The sequence below is a fragment of the Malaclemys terrapin genome, chromosome 8 (genome assembly GCF_027887155.1).
Source record: "Malaclemys terrapin pileata isolate rMalTer1 chromosome 8, rMalTer1.hap1, whole genome shotgun sequence".
Classification (NCBI taxonomy): Eukaryota; Metazoa; Chordata; order Testudines; family Emydidae; genus Malaclemys; species Malaclemys terrapin.
In genome coordinates, this window is record NC_071512.1 from 67,369,933 (window position 1) to 67,386,528 (window position 16,596).

At 40.2% G+C, this 16,596-nt stretch overlaps 1 long non-coding RNA gene across 1 annotated transcript in view; it reads right to left on the reverse strand.

Annotated features, from left to right (window-relative positions):
- LOC128841493 (uncharacterized) overlaps window positions 1–16,596 on the reverse strand; it is a 73,674-nt gene that overhangs the window by 8,120 nt on the left and 48,958 nt on the right. The window contains exon 2 of the long non-coding RNA XR_008445859.1: window positions 230–345. This is a non-coding gene — a long non-coding RNA (uncharacterized LOC128841493). The remainder of the gene's footprint in view (window positions 1–229; window positions 346–16,596) is intronic.

Here is a 16,596-nt window from a genome sequence, read left to right on the forward strand (position 1 = left end):
TGTTCGCAGTCCAGTTCCTATTGGACAGGTGAACACACCTCAGAAGCTACCAAAATAACAGCATGTTTGTTAGTGGTAATAGTGGAGAGGCTACGTGTAAAATTAGCCATCAGGTAGCAGGAGCACATAAACAGAGAGCTCCGAGTGTGTGGAAAGGGAGCCCAAGGTGACATGGAGCGGAATGTATATAGACCTCTGAAAATTAAATAACATGAAACTACTTATCTACCTTGCAGTCTCTGTTACAAGCTGTTTTTCTTTCCTGGAGAAAAGTGCAAATATACGACTATAAAGAAAAGCAGAGGTTCCATGCATCTTACTATTCAACAGCAGTTTCCTTTCCTCCTAAAAGACATGAAAGGAAAGCATAAGAAATCAAAAGATTTTTTTTAACAAAGGAAAAGAATGGTCACGCTAGAAGAACATGGTGCCAGTTCAGTGTGAAAAACATTTCCCCTTTTGACACATTTACATTAAGACTTAATACCCAAATTAATCCCAGTGGTGGATTTAAAGTAAGCAAGACAGAAAGGCAACATTTCACTGGGAAGCAGTAGGACATCTGAAATGCTCAATAGATGTTAACCTAACTGATCACAGGCTTCAATGAGTTTGCTCTAATATTTATGTACAAACACATTTATCTGGCAAGAAATAGGAAGATTCTTAAATGCTGAACTGTATCTCCAGGAGTAGGAGGCAGCCCTCAGTCACGGTGCCCTTTAATATAGTTACACACTCAAAAAAGATGTTAAAAGAACATAAAAGTTTCAAAATCAAGCACTCAGAAAGTTAGGAAATAACAGAATTAAGGTTGCCAGCGCAATGATAATTCAGCTCCCTTGTTTGTCTGCATTGGGACACAGTCTCTAATTATATTCAGTTTCCCATAGGATCCCTGCCTCATTTGGTGCACAGGATGGACATTGCTCTGGGGAGGAATCGGGGTTGGGTAAAGGAGGCTTTTGTCTGGAGATACCTGTTTTGTTTGTTGCAGAAGCTGGAAGGTGTGAATGCAGCAGGAAGCAGCAGGAAGTGAAAAGTTAGTCTCATGTTTGTAACAATTGAATGTGTTCTGGAGAATTGGATTCTTTCTTCACCTCTACCATAGGGTTTCTATATGACTCTGTCTTAAACCAGACATTTCCCAGGTGGGCTCTAAATGGGCGTTCCTTGTTTTCAGAGGGTGAATGAATGAGTATGTAAAAGCCCAACTGTGTAAAACCCTGTGTACCGTTACCCCAACTCCCAATGATCTCAGCTTACCCTCTAAAAATGCCATTGTTCTAAGATTCCCATTACAGTATTTTTCTCCAGTGAAATTTTATCTAAATTCTTATATTTTTCCTCAGAGTTTTTGCTCAGAAAAAACATAAGAATTTAGCTAGAATTTCATTGTAGAAAATAGCTACTGCTAATTACAAGTTTGTAGCTTCCCATTTAGAAGGGCCTTGGCAAACTCCAGTAGATATTATTGTTAGCATAATCTTGCAGGCTCACCTTGAATGCTCTTTCTTTATTTCTTCTGCAGTCACAAAGAAAAGTGGACAAATTTATTATCTAATATAACAATTTGATACTTAAAAATGCATATTTAAATTACTAAAATTCAGTCTCTAAAGACACTAACTTCATATGTTTTCCTAGTTAAGGATATGGTTATTACTTGTTAATGTTAGAGGAATTGTAAAGGATGATGCTGCCACACAGTTTTATTTGCTACTGTTAAAGCATTTGATTTATAGACCTTATAACAGGGGGGAAATATCTATCATTATGCTGTTGATCAGTATTCAGGTTCAGGGACGTGGCCATGTTTACATTACCACTTACGTCAGCAAAGCTTATGTCACTCCAGGGTATGAAAAAAACAAACTCCTGGATGACATAAGTTTTGCCAGCATAAGTGGCAGTACACACTACGCTATGTTGGCAGGAGAGCTTCTCCGGCCAAAATAACTACCGCCACTCATTGAAGGTGGTTGAATTATGTCGACGGGAGAGCTCTCACCCATCAGCATAAAGCTGCTACATGAGAGATCTTACAGCAACTCAGCTGCATCAGTACAGTCGTGCTGCTGTAAGGTCTCCAGCGTAGACATAGCCGGTGAATCTTTGGTGAGACAGAGCTCAGAAAGAGCCTGAAGGTCAACTCTTTTGTAATCCCTAGCAAACAAAGCTGACTTTACTTTCTCCATCACAAATGATCTATTCATTTATCCTAGAAAAAAAAATCAGAACAGAGGCTGCCTGTAGTATGAACAGTGCTCCAGATGCTATAATAATAGGCACTTTAGCAATATGTGTAATAATAAATAATGAACTGTGAGGTGAAGAAAACTCCAGTAAACTCAACATTTGTAAACTAGTATGCAAGAATTGGCTAACAGGAGTTGTCTGGCCCTTCTAAAAAAAATTGCCAGGCTCAACCGCAGTTCATTCTATGCAGGAGTAAATATATATAGTCACATGTTCTTTATGGATCAGTGGGTGTAAAAAATAAAGACATGCAGTTAATAATGTTAATGAAATAACTTCCTTATCAAGTTAACAATAATATGAAGATCAGAAAAAACTCTGTGACATCTAAGATTACTCAAAGGTTTACTTGAGGCCATATAGTATTACTTGTTTTCCTGATTAACAAATCATCACTACTTAGGTCATGTAAGAGCTACACAGGTGGTCAGTCCTCTTGGGGTCACATCAAAGAGGCCACCATGAAGTTTTAGATGTGATTCAGAAGTGATCTGAAACTTGTCTATCAATGTTTGCCACCATTGATTGTACTCCAAAGAGTCACATTTAAAGCAGCATTGGTTTACAGTGATTGGATTGTGTAAATAAGCTGATGTTAAAAAATTGTCTGATAGTGTTTTATTAACTTCTTATTTTCAAAGTATTTGTATGGAACACTATGCCAGTTTAAAAGTGTATTTTTCTATGAAGCGATGTCTGCTTGTCCTCAAGCACAAAAAACAAATGGAGTTTTACCATGTGATAACTCTCTGTATAATCCTGTCTATAACTGAAGTCAGTTTAGGTCTACAAATAAACTATGGTTAGGAAAGAAAAAGATAAAGAAATCCCACTTCAGAATTCAGAGTCTCCCACCTCTTCCTTCACGTCATTAAAAAGAAATATTGTATAATATAAAATAAGAATAATGCTTGAAATCATCTGTGCTGTTCCCTTTGTGGGAAATGTCAGGCCACTTTTGTCTAATTTTTTTAGAAATTTTTATCATGAAAATATCCTTATTGTTTGTTTTTATTAGCTGTTATCACACAATAATAAAAGTATGTTTGATCTACATTGCACAGGAGATAACATTTTATGTACATCCCAAGAAGAAGAGAAATTGAAATCTTTTTCTGAAAAATGCTTTCTGTTTACAAATGTCTAGAGTCTCCTAACATAGCATTTAAATACATGTGAGTTGCTGAAAAAGATCAAAGTCTTATTAAGTACCAGTTATTCCATCAATATCAATGCAATGTTTGTAAGCTATGTTACTCTGTGGGGACACCAGAGGAGAATTCAGACCTATAGCTCATGAAGATAGACAAAACTAACAAGATTTTTCAGCTACAGAACACTGACTGATGAATTAAGGGCAAACTCACAGGAAGAAAAACCCATTGGGACTTCACATTTTTAATTGGCAGATAGAAGGCTGATGACTGAAAGATTTCTTGGCCCTTGTTTTTCAAATGTTCCCATTCACAAGATGATGTACTCAGAAACTCTAAAGAAATGTATTTTACCTTGTAAAGGCATTCATACTATCATACTTCTTTGGTGCTATTGTATCTCATAAGTTACATAATGGGAAATCTCCAAGTAAAACATGGGCATTTCAAGAAGTGATTTGATCAGTGGCATTCTTCCTTCTAATACTGATGAAAGATCTCAGCACAATCCTATGGGCTCTGTTCTGCTAGATGTGCCACTGTTCTTTTGAGACATAAAACCAATGTCCTGAGCTTCTGTGATCATTATAGATCCCATCTCACTTTTTCACCTTCGCCAAACACCGGTTTGGTTGGTTACTTTCACCCAACCTAAACTTCCCCAGTAGTTTCAACGTTCCCCAGGAGTGGCAACGTCCTGCTCCTTTATCTCCTGTCCTAAGCTGCTGTATAGCATAGCTATGCACTGTTAAGCAGTTGCCATGTTTCACCCTAGAGATGATTGCATGGGGAATTCTCAGCTGCTTCTCTTGGGTGCCTATGCCTCTCCAGCATCTCAAAGGGGATCTCTGGGAAGACCAAGGATGTATCCCCTGTCAACCAGTGTGATACTGCATTCTATATGATTTTATGAAAATATGCTAATGAATGTGACTATAATGTAACTGGAATATGCTTCATGCAAAAGGTCTCGTGTCTTTGTATCATTACAAAGCATATAATCTACTTAGTGTGGTCATCCTATTTCTATGTATGTATCATTCTTGTATCTGAAACTAGAAATATGAAATATAGCTCTGAGGGCCTATTGTAATTATGCAAAGTGCGGGCCACTAATGGTGGGTTAGAATCTTGATGACTCCTATTAACCAGGACAATTGACTGTAGATGGCTCTGTTTTACTTGTAAGTCTTCCTGTATACATAAGTGGGTAATGAAGTCTTACAGTGACATGTGATCATGGCACCTGAACTGGAATCCATCTTTAAACTGGTGCTTTTCCATTTAGAAGGAGGGGTGGGAACCCAGAGAGGTACAAAGGATTCCCACCTTACGCAAAATATATATAAGTGGGTGGAACAGAACAAAGGGGGCTGCAGTCATGAGAAAGCCCCTAGCTACCACCTGAGCTGGAACAAGGGCTGTACCAGGGGGAAGGATTATGCCCAGACTAGGAAGGCGTCCAGTCTGTGATAGAAGCTTATTGAAACATCTGAGGGTGAGGTTTTATCGGTATTCAGTTTTCTTACTGTACTAGGCTTAGACTTGCGTGTTTTGTTTTATTTTGCTTGGTAATTCACTTAGTTCTGTCTGTTATCACTTGGAACCATTTAAATCCTACTTTCTGTATTTAATAAAATCACTTTTTACTTATTATTTAACCCAGAGTATGCCCCTCCTGGTGGGGGGCAAACAGCTGTGCATATCTCTCTATCAGTGTTACAGAGGGTGAACAATTTATGAGTTTATCCTGCATACGCTTTATACAGAGTAAAACGGATTTATTTGGGGTTTGGACCCCATTGGGAGCTGGCATGTGAGTGTTGGAGACAGGAACACTTCTTAAGCTGTTTTCAGTTAAGCCTGCAGCTTTTGGGGGACATTGTTCAGACCTAGGTCTGGGTTTGTAGCAGGCTCGCGTGTCTGGCTCAAACAGGCAAGGTTCTGGAGTCCCAAGCTGGCAGGGAAAACAGGTTAGAAGTAGTCTCAGCATATCAGCTGGCAGCTGGATCTATGATCCAACCCGTCACAACCAGTATTACAGGCAGAATTAGAAGGTAAGAATATCTGGCTCAACACTCATGTTCAGCCCAAGTGTTCCATACTGCCTCATTTAGCTGAGTTTATTCATGAGAACATTGGACCTTTTGTCAGGGCTTATCCTTTCTCTCTTCCTTGAAGGGAGCTCAGGGCCCAGCTGTCTGGGCTGGATTCTGGTGATGTACCAGAGGCCAGTGGATCCTGTGACCACCCATTTCCAGTTCTACCTATGGTAGAAAATTCTGAATTCCTTAGAATCATAGCCTTAGATATCCCATTGGTAAATACATTTCTTGTGGAAAGAACAGCCTCTGCAATTTTCTATCCTTTTCCTTCAGCCTACAACTCCCTTTTGTTTGGGTTTGATTTTATGCTGGGTACAATGAAGCCCCATTCTTTTGTCAGGGAAACTTTGCCATTTGAGTGTCCAGCATGGGGTATGTGGGGCAATCACTTTTCTGCTGCTATCTGCTCCTAATATAAGAAGCTGTGTATTCTCACACAGCACTCATTTAAAATTCCCTTACTGTGATTCAAGTGGAGTATCATCAGCTCCCTACCTTTGAAGGGTCCCTGTTGCTGCACAGAGAAGGGAGGTCAGAGGCTTGATGTCTCACACATAGGATGGGGTGGCTAAAACTGGTTTCCCCACTCCAAATATGGCGAGAATGTTAGATATCTTCCAGAAGCAACATTTTCCTCAGGGCTAAGGGGTGGCTGCAAAGAGACTTTCCTCTCCTACTCCCACCTGATCTTCATAGTCATTTATTCCATCACCATGGGTAGGACTTGGGAAGTGATGGTGGTGGCAGAGGGACTGAAGGGCACTATTAATGGCTTCCCAACATGCTACTGTAGGGTCTTCTGAACCCAAGAGCTGGCATCTGAGAGGAGTTCATGGGACTGAAGAGTCCATCACCATCTCTTCACCACCAACACACACTGTGAATCACTGTGAGATAATTAAGAAAAGACAACATGGCAAATTATAAGCCTCCTGACTGATTCACACAAGTCATTATTGTTTCAAAATCATGCATTCTTTATTAATTCATCACACAAATAGGGGACAAACTCGCAAGGTAGCCCAGGAGGGGTGGGTGAGGAGGGAACCACCGGGTGGGGTGGTGGATGAGGGGAGGAGGGAAGGACAAAGCCACACTACAGTTCAAAACTTATTGAATGCCAGCCTTCTGTTGCTTGGGCAATCCTCTGGGGTAGAGTGGCTGGGTGCCCATAGCCTCTCCCCCCACCCCCCGCATTCTTGGGCGTCTGGGTGAGGAGGATATGGATCTTGGGGATGAGGGCAGGCGGTTATACAGGGGCTGCAGCAGTGGTCTGTGCTCCTGCTGCCTTTCCTGCAGCTCCACCAGCCGCCTGAGCATGTCAGTTTGCTCCCCCATTAGCCTTAGCATTGCACCCTGCCTCGTCTCAGTGTGCTCCTCCCTCCTTTCATCAAGTTCATTTAATGCTTTCCTGGACTCTGCCATCACGCATTTTGCTGAGCTCTTTCAATGCAGGAGGACTGCATGAGCTTTGAGAACATCTCATTGTGAGTACGTTTTTTTCGCCTTCTAATCTGCACTAGCCTTTGGGACAGAGATGATAGGGGGAGCATAGAAACATTTGCAGCTGCAGAAGGAAAAAAGGGAGAGTAGTATTTAAAAAGATACATTTTAGAGAACAAAGGGAAGACAAGAGGGGGAAACGTGAGGATGGGGGAGATAAAGAGTTCTGTTGTTGTCATCAATGTCTTCACTGGGAATTCTGCCAGTGGATCGTGGGTGGTACATGGTTCCAAGAGTGCAAAACAGCACCTTCAATGGCTGTTTTCTCTTAAAGTTGTGAAATGTCCAAACAGATTTAATGTTGAGACCTGGCATGAGGAGAGAAAGAATAGTCCAAGAGCCCCTTTTGTTAAATTTCAGCCTGGAGTGCATTTTTATGTGTGTATCTGAATCCCCTGTAAAATTATTGGTGTTTATAAAGGAAATGCTGACTGACCCTTAACTATAGTAGTGTGACAAATGAACAAGAATATGCATATTCTTCTTGCTAATAAAGTTTTATTGTCTTGAAATTCAGTGTAGAATTCGTTTATTGATTTTAAAGAGAATTTTTGAAAGAAAGGCTTCATGGTGCTTTCCTGATTCCCTGATGCACAAAAGAAATAATTCCAATTAAGTTTACCAGGAGGGTTTCAGAAATGAATATGACTAGTTTCTCCTAAAATTTGTCATCTGGTTGCTTGTGATGGCTTAAGCACTTTTTCAAAAGGAATGTAATGGTTCACTCGGACCTGAGAAAGCACTGAAACAAAATATCCAAAAAATTTTATTCATTTAACTAACATCATCACTTACATCTTAGGCTCATTTTTTTTCTTTGATTTTATACTGTGCTTCCCAAAAGGTTTCCCTATTAATATTAAAGGGTTTGTGAATCTCATTACTCTGATTTATATCTTTTCAATATATTTAAGGCTATGTCAATATTAAGTTATCTGTCCCTTGTGAGGGCCTTGAATAGAGCTTAGATTAGAAATATTTTTAAATATATCCTTGCAAGCAAGGAGTCTTTCATTCCACCCTGGGCTGTGATACAATACACTTATACAGCTATATTGCTTTTACAATAGTATAATTTAAACTAACAATTAGTAAGTCTTCTTCATACAAAAATATTATAATATTCTACAGCAATGGGCCAAGTCACTGTGGTAACAGTGTATGCAGCACTGCTCTTAAGGACTCCTTACTGCAACATGCTGAGCACTCCTGGGAGGTGCTGAGCACGTTGAAAGTCCACTGATTTCACAGGTCTTGAGGATGCTCTGCCTCTCAGAGGAGCCAACAACCTGATAGAGGCTTTTCCCCCCTTTCTTGCTGCACTACTCACATTAGTCCTGTTCAGGCTGCCTGCAACCCCATGCTACCCCCCCTCCCACCCTTAAATGAATCATGCTGTTGAAATGGAGCAGAGGTAATTTGCATGGCTTGGAGCTGCTTGGGACCTGCTAGGTCCATCACAGTCAAGTCAGGGTTAGGGATGTATTCCACACACCAAAAAATGAATGTGCCTTTAACAATCAACTCATGATAAAATGATCAGGGGCACATACACTGCGGACCTGCAGAGTCACATTTTCATGGTTTTGGATGGGAGCCAGAATACAGTTTTTGCTCTGTGGTTGCCTTCCTAGCCAGGGTGTTTCTGGTGTGCATATCCCTGCAGAACAAGCTAGAATTTGTCCTGAGTTTATCAGTTTTGTTTAGGCTTCTTAAAAAGTGCGGTATGTTGACACAGATCTGAGCATCATTCTAGCTGCACTATAAGAGTTAGTAGAAAATCCTACAATGATTTTTTTTTAACTTATGCAAATGATCAACCCAAGTGACACACAGGCAGAGGAGGAGACCTAACGTAGCTTCATTTCTCAAGCAAAGGATCAGTGTGATGTGAATCGAGTGCAGCTTCTTTGGACTTGCTAAAAATCTACATAGTGCTGAAATTGATTACTTTGCTAATTACTGTGGTTAGCTGTCTTCTATTACTGCATAAGTAATAAAGCTAGTAGTTCTGTTGGAACACTTTGATGTAATTGACATCTGTATTAAGGTCTGGTTGTACAATCTTCCCCCTGCAAACCTATGTTTTCACTGAAAATGATCAGAAATATATTGGAAGTCAGGCATAAGTTCAATAGCAAGCGATGTTCCAAAAAAATAAAAATAAAGCCCCAATAGACACACATACACGTACACTACCAAGTCTACCAGAAAACGATTACTGCAAATCATATATTAACGAAATGACAGGACAACATTTTATCACCTCTTAGGTGGGATGGGACTGTGAGATGGTGTACTCACCCTTGAAGCTCCGCCTTGCAACCGTGTGTAATGTTGCCGGTATCCTCAGCTCCAGCACCTCCTCTGTCTTCCTGCCTCTCCCCAGTTTTCTGTAGCTCAGCTTTCTGGCCAAGCCACAAAGTACAAACCCCTTCCTTGTAAATCCAAATGATTCTTCTGCCCCGGTGGGCTACGGAAATCTTCAGCTGTCACTTACAAACCCTACCTCAGGGCTCCATCCCACTGGAGCCTGCTCTGCTTCCTATGCAGCTCTTCCACCTATTGTAGGCCCCAACGCGGGGCCTCCTCCCACCAGAGACTACGCTCCTTCCTATTGGTTTATTTCCAAAGGAGATAAACCTCTGCTGCATCTCTCACTGACTCTTGCCCCCTTTCCAAGCCCACCAAAGGGACCAGTTCTGTTCCTGTGGCAAGTGAGCATGACAGCGCACTCCCTCTCTCCTGGATCTTCTTCCTTCAACTTCTTCTTCACTTTTGTGGCATAAGCCGACTCGCTTCCCGAGTCTATGACCACCAGGCACTGAACTCTGTATCTAGTTCATGACTTAGAGTTTCGCTCCTTTCCTGGTATTCTTAAAGAATTGCAGAAGAGCTTTTTCATTGGGCCCCTATTCCTTGTATTCTTGATAGATGTTGCAAGGACAATTTTGTTACTTTACAGCCTCTGAATTTGCTATCTAAACTCCTCCTTTCACTGGTACAGCCTTTACAATCCCAAAAAGATATCATCATTTCCTGGACCTCACATATTACCCATAATCAATCTGTGTTCATGTTAGTTAGAAATAAATACTATTTAATTCACAATGCCCTGTTAGAATTCTAAATAGAGCCACTGCACTCTTCTTCTCTGGACATTGGATCATAGCCACATTGTCAACTTTGGACATACTTCTCGTCATTTTTTCTCCTTTGTTTCGTTTAACCACAGTTCTTGCCATTCCTTCCTTAGCTCATTTTTGATTAGGTGTTTAGATTCCAGTTTGCTTAAGGGAATTCCTAGGTCAACTTGTTCATGTTTAAGAGCACTTTTTGCATGTTTGTCCACCACTTCATTGCTTGCTATTCCTACATGCTCTGGGATCCGTGGTATTACTATAATTATATCCAATTGCGCCAGGTCAGTTTTTAGCAGTAATATTTCATTAAGAATGTCAGACTTGCCACTGTAAATTGCCTGCAGCCCTCATAAGGATTCAGACAGGAAGGCCACGGCACCTGGCCGCACATCTAAAATTCAGTTTAGTGCTAGCATAATCCCTGTTAGCTCAGCCATAAAGAGAGCTACAGAGTTAGTTAGACTTAACGGCTTTCTTGAGTCCCACTGAAGACATGCAGAAAGTTGTTCCCTGTACCTTCCTCTTTGGAGCCATCTGTACATATTTGGCAATAGTGTCCCCACTTATCACAAATATATTGATTTGCTATATCTGGTCTATTTATCAGTCTTCTCCTTTTATTTATTATATAATTCCATGTCTACCTCGAGTGGGGTTGGGGATGGTTTCCTGTGATACAGTATTTTCCCATGGTTATAGATTTTGGTCTCTTTCAATCCTTTCTTTTCATTAAGATCTTTATCTACTTCTGTACCCTATTTGCCTGGGGAATTTTGATATTTTTTTCTCCTATTCAGCCTCCACTTAATACTCAACTAACATTATATATGTGCTTCATGCTGCCATATTCGCTATTACCAAGTACTTTGGCCCAAGAGATTAAGTCTAGGAGCTCATTCTAAGAGTGATAGGCATTTCACCAGCTGCTATCTGTAGCACACCCAGACGCACAGTAATGAAGGCACGACATACAGTATGAAAGGCCTGTACTTGGCTATAGTCTCGTTTTCTCAGATTTGTGTTCACTGGTGATCCAAAAGCTTATGAATAAGCTAAACCAAATTAAGAGCACTTTAGTTCTGAATGAGAATGTCCACAAAGGGGTTCAATGCATTTTAACTAATCCACTTTTAATTCTACCTTTTTGTTATAACTTGGATTAATTTTCCTGAGTGTCTCCCAAGACAATTTTACTTTGTGGATGACTTTCTATTAACTATGAATAGTTGCCTTTTCCAGGTACAAGCATCTGTGGTTCCTGCCTATTGTCCAATCACATTTCTAATTAGTAATGGATTATCAGCACTGGTAACAAAGTAAGCCCATAAATGATGGGCTGGTAAACCTTTCACTGCTACATAAAATATCACTGGGCATATCAGCAAATGTCTAATGTTACCTTTCAGAAAGAGCTCTCCTCTGACAACAGAGTCCCAGCTCAGATTTTTTTTTCCCTAATGGGTTTCTTGCTGGTTAAGATTTTAATTCATTTATCTAACTAGCTAGGGCTAGAGCTAGAGCAAACACTCCTTTTCCTTGCAGAAGCTCACTTGACCTCCGTTCAGCTCAGCAAACTGACCTTTCCAAAATAACTTAACTGCGAAAGTAGATTGTGAGAATTCCAAAATTACAAATGGCTCATTGCCGTTAGTAAGAGCTACAATAGATCTCACTTGCCAGACTCCATTTTCAACAGTAGTGTCAAGCTTTCTATAAAAAAATAATATTCTTCTTCAGGAAAAAGGATCTGTACAATTAAAAAAGGATCAGATGCAAAACAATTGCATCAGGAAATTTCTAGGGAAAGCATTAAAGAAAACCCTTTTTTCCAGGCCAGGAAACATGGACTTTCATTGCCACAAGGGAACTGATGAGGTGCTAATCTATGTTGTTTCCCCCCCTATTTCTGCATTCACTGGCTGCGAGATTCATCAACGGAACCCAGCACTCCCATTTCTTTTCAAAAAATTAATTAGTTGCAGAGTCCCTAATATATGTTCACTGTACTGCTTTACTAATTATTAATAAAGACTTGACAACTCTTTTTTTGAAAATGAGTTATTCTAAACAGAAAATGAATAGATTGAATATGTTTAAGAGGAAGTATCTTAGTAAGAAAAGCTTGAATATGCCCATAACCAGCACTTCCATTATTCTGTAGTAATGATGATACATTGCCAGCACCTTTTCCATTGCCTTCCTCTGCCACTTGGAGCTACACTGCACACAGTGTGGACGCAGCCTGCTTTTCACTGTGGAATGCAGCTACGCATACTGCGCCACTGCAAGTGTAGACAAGGCCTCATTCCTTACAAATTGTCTGGTGGCAAATTCCTGCTGCACATAGACATCAGTGACATCCTGTTTCAGTTCCAGTAGGTCCCTTTGGAGTTGAGATGGTGCCAGTCGGGGCATGAAAGATCTCCTGCAGGCCTTGGTTCTCCATTTTTTTTTTTCATGACAGTCCTGTCCATGGCTTTTGATACAATTGACACAATGGTTCATCGTAGAGCTTTTCCTAGTGCATCTTCAATGCTTGCAGCCTGTTCAGAATGCAGCAGCAAACTTGCTCATTGCTTCAAGCCACGATGATTACATTACACCTGCAGGCATTCTTTGCTCTGGTTGCCCATGACCTGGCTCATTGCCTTTAAAGCCCTAATTCTTCAAGCTGCTTCGTGTATGGATCCCATCTGGAGCTTTATTTGGGTACATGGGTCATCTTCCTAAATGAAGCAGCTTGTAGGACTAAGGCCTCAGTAGGCACTGTGGTTTGTTAAATGGTATAGCCCCAAACTAGACCTCCATTTTGCATCTTGTCCTGTAGAGGGAGTAGGACACCACCCTGACTGTGGGGATCTGCCAGCACATCTGAGATCAGCTAGAGATATTACCTTTGCTGTGATGACTCCTCATAGGTAGAATTTGCTCCCACAACATCCATTCAGCTCCTTCTTTGTCAGATTAGAAATTACTTTAAGTATCATTTTCCGGGTTCTTTATAACCATCCATCTCTTCCCCACCTGTGTTTTTAATGAACAGGTTCATTACAGCTAGAAAGAACCATTGTGATCATCTAATCTGATTTCCTGCATACTACAGACCATAGAATATCACCCAATATTTCCTACATCTTGTGAATCAAAAGACTCATGCTGTGTTTATTAACTTTATTTAAGGTTTTATGAGGATCCATTTTTAAAAAAACCATTATCGCATATCTTCATTTTAGAATGTTTTTAATGTGTGTCATTGATGGCCCAAAATATTTCTGAAAAATGCACAATATAAAGTCATCATCATTTATTATTTTATTTCTATGGCAAGTTGCAACTCATTCTATTTCATTCACTTTTGGGGATTTGGGTAACAGTGAAAATAAGGGGGAAAGAGAACCTGTGGCCCCAGAATTTAAACACACCCACCACATGTACATGCTGCCTTTATTCTGTCAGATTTCTCCATTGATTTTCATTAAGGCCTATAGGCGTTTATATGCTTCAATGGTGTTTTTACTAAGGACTAGATTTCGGGTTGGACTGTGAGTCAATGCAGAAATGTAAGGGGCAATAAGTATATGCACAGGCTATTTAAACCTTGGATGCATGTGTGCAGGATAAATGGGCACTGCACACCTGATACTTCCTTTCCTCCAGAGTAGGTGGATAGGGAGTGGGCTGGGAAGAGCAAGGCATGGGTGCAGCTGAGCTTGTGTGAAGGGGATAGTAATTTGGTACTGGCATAAACCTGTACCAAATTACTAACCCCCTGGGGCAAAGGGGTAGCAGGAACAATTGTGGCTACCTGAGATGCTCCAATAGCACTGCAGTGATGCTCCAAGCTTGACTGTGTCCTTGTGGAACAACCTAAGTTGGAAGAGAGAGAGCGACAGAGTCCAAAAACCCAAATACTGCAAAAGCTATGGCAAAAAGTTATATTTCAACAGGCAAAAATATCTAATTCAATCATTTCACTTAGAGTCTGATCCTCCAGCTGTAACTCAGACTAAACTCCCCATTAACTTTAATGCCTGTTGTAAATCTAACCTATCTTTTAAATGTTGACAAGCGGATTTGCAATTACCGATTTGCCATTTTAAAGAAAACATGTAAAATGATGATCCTAGCTACACAATGTGTTTTCAAGGTCCCTTAATTATTGTCATTTGCCATGTTTTAACATCCCTGCTAATCTTGCCGAGAATGACATAGCACAACACTAGAAGAGACAGTCTTCAGTATTGTTCTGGTCTCTGCTTCTGTTAGAATTGTGTGAAAATAGTATTTTTTTTCTCTTGCCTTTTTCTTTGCTTGTTAGACTCGGATAAGAACACAATCTGATAAAAAAATGTACCATTGTCACAGTAAAGAATTGTGATAAGAAAGAAGAGAAGGGTATAACAGTAACCCACTTTTATGATAAACTTAAATGTGTGTGATCAGAATTTTCCTTAGATGGAGATCCGCATAGATATATAAGAACCACTGTACTGTATTTGCCTTTTCTGATGTACTGACTTCGTATGAATTTACTAATCAGGATGATATAAAACCCCACACACAAACAAGGTGGAAGCAAATCATACTCAAATGCATGCAAAGAACCAAAACTGGAATACTGGAAAGGGTAGAATCAGAAAATTATAGAGTAAACAGTTGGATTTCCAAAAAACAGCACCCTGAATCTCCTCTTGGTCTATTGAAAAACAACTGGATATAATGAAAGAATTTTTCAGATTTGTGTAGAAACTTATTGGTGATAGCACGTTGCTTTTAGAATCAGCGAAATCATTCTGCACATGGTAATCAAGTGCTCTAGATACATGTAATCTTTAAACCCTGTTTTAAATGACATTATGACGTTTTAAACTTTCCATTTGAAAAATATTCCATTGTATACATTGCTGCTCCATAAGCATAAATTTTTAGCATGTTGAAAACAGGCTGCTAAAGAAATTGACATATCTGGGTATATAAAAGTCCTCTGAACAGTAATCATGAAAAATCCAGAAGAATTGAAATAGTTTCCTATATAACAAAAATATAGCCTGAATTGTCTGTAACTGGCAATGCTGACAAATGGTGTCAATAAATGGGAACTCTCTCTCTCTCCCTTTTGCAAAAAGTAAGTGTTCTAAACCTACTTCACCAGCTGGATGATCTGTGCTAAATGGAGGTTCTCTAATGGTGAAATTCACTCCTATGCAGAGGGCCAACACAAAGCCATTGTGGGACTTAAGTTCATCCGAAGAGCACACTATAATGCAATTGTGTTTAAATATGTCGTGACACACAGACCCCATGGCACAGTTTCTCTTGTTCTTTGCAAACAACTCTCTACTCAGACTGACAAAGTCACTACAGAAAACACATGTCTTACAAGATATTTATCCATAAAGAGTAACATGGAAGGTATATACAGAAAGCTCATAACTTGTCCAGATTCATAATCACTGTGAGAGGTAGGTATGGGTAATATTGAAGGAATAATGTATTTATATTGAAAGTATGGTCTATGGGCTTAGGGTAAAAATGAATCACCAGGAGTTGTGTGTCTTGGTGATAACGTATTTGGACAAGGGTGAGCTGTCACCCACCCTGTTTAGCCACTGAGGTAATGCAAGGCTCAATTATCTAGCCTTGCTCCCTCCCAAGACTATCAATTGAAAACAAGCAGAGACAACTACAAACAATCAAAGACATAGTGGAGATGAAAGAGGAACATTACAACAAGGCAGGGGCTCACCCTATCTGTGAATAGGAAAGGTTGTGTTCAATATAACACAGAAGTCAGAGAAGCATTCTGTACCCAGTCACTGATGAATCCCCTTCAGGAGCAGAGGGCTTTCATCAATGTATGGATCCTGGGTCTTGTGAATACAGCCAGCTCTGCAACAGACTAAAATTGGGGTGGGGGGAGACTATTATATAACATAGAATAGAACTATTGATAAGTGTAGACCCATATTTACAATTTTGTTTTGTGTTGTAAACAGTTGTTTCCCATTGCTTCTTATTAAATCTTTATTCTTTCTTAAATAAACCTACTTCTGTCTTATGATAACTGCTCACAAGTGCTTAGTGGTTTACAGGAGCAGGGCCTTAAGGCTAAACTGGAAAACTGGGGTACACTGCACCTTGATGTGCAGAGGATCCAGAATTTCTGTGAGTTGCCAGTGTCAGGGGCTGGCTTTCACAGGGGAACGCTTCAGATGGACTCAGGAACTGGGGTGCACTTATGTTAACCTGCAAGTCAAAGTTATGGCTGTCATAACCCAGAAGGAAGTGCTTGAGTGGCCTGAAGGGCTGGTGGTGCTACAGAGGTGACACTCAGGTACCACAAGAAAGATTTCCTCTTGCTGGAAGAAGGAATAACAAGATGACTCTCAGTGCTGGGTACCCTGAGAATTGTCACACATGTATTAACTAACA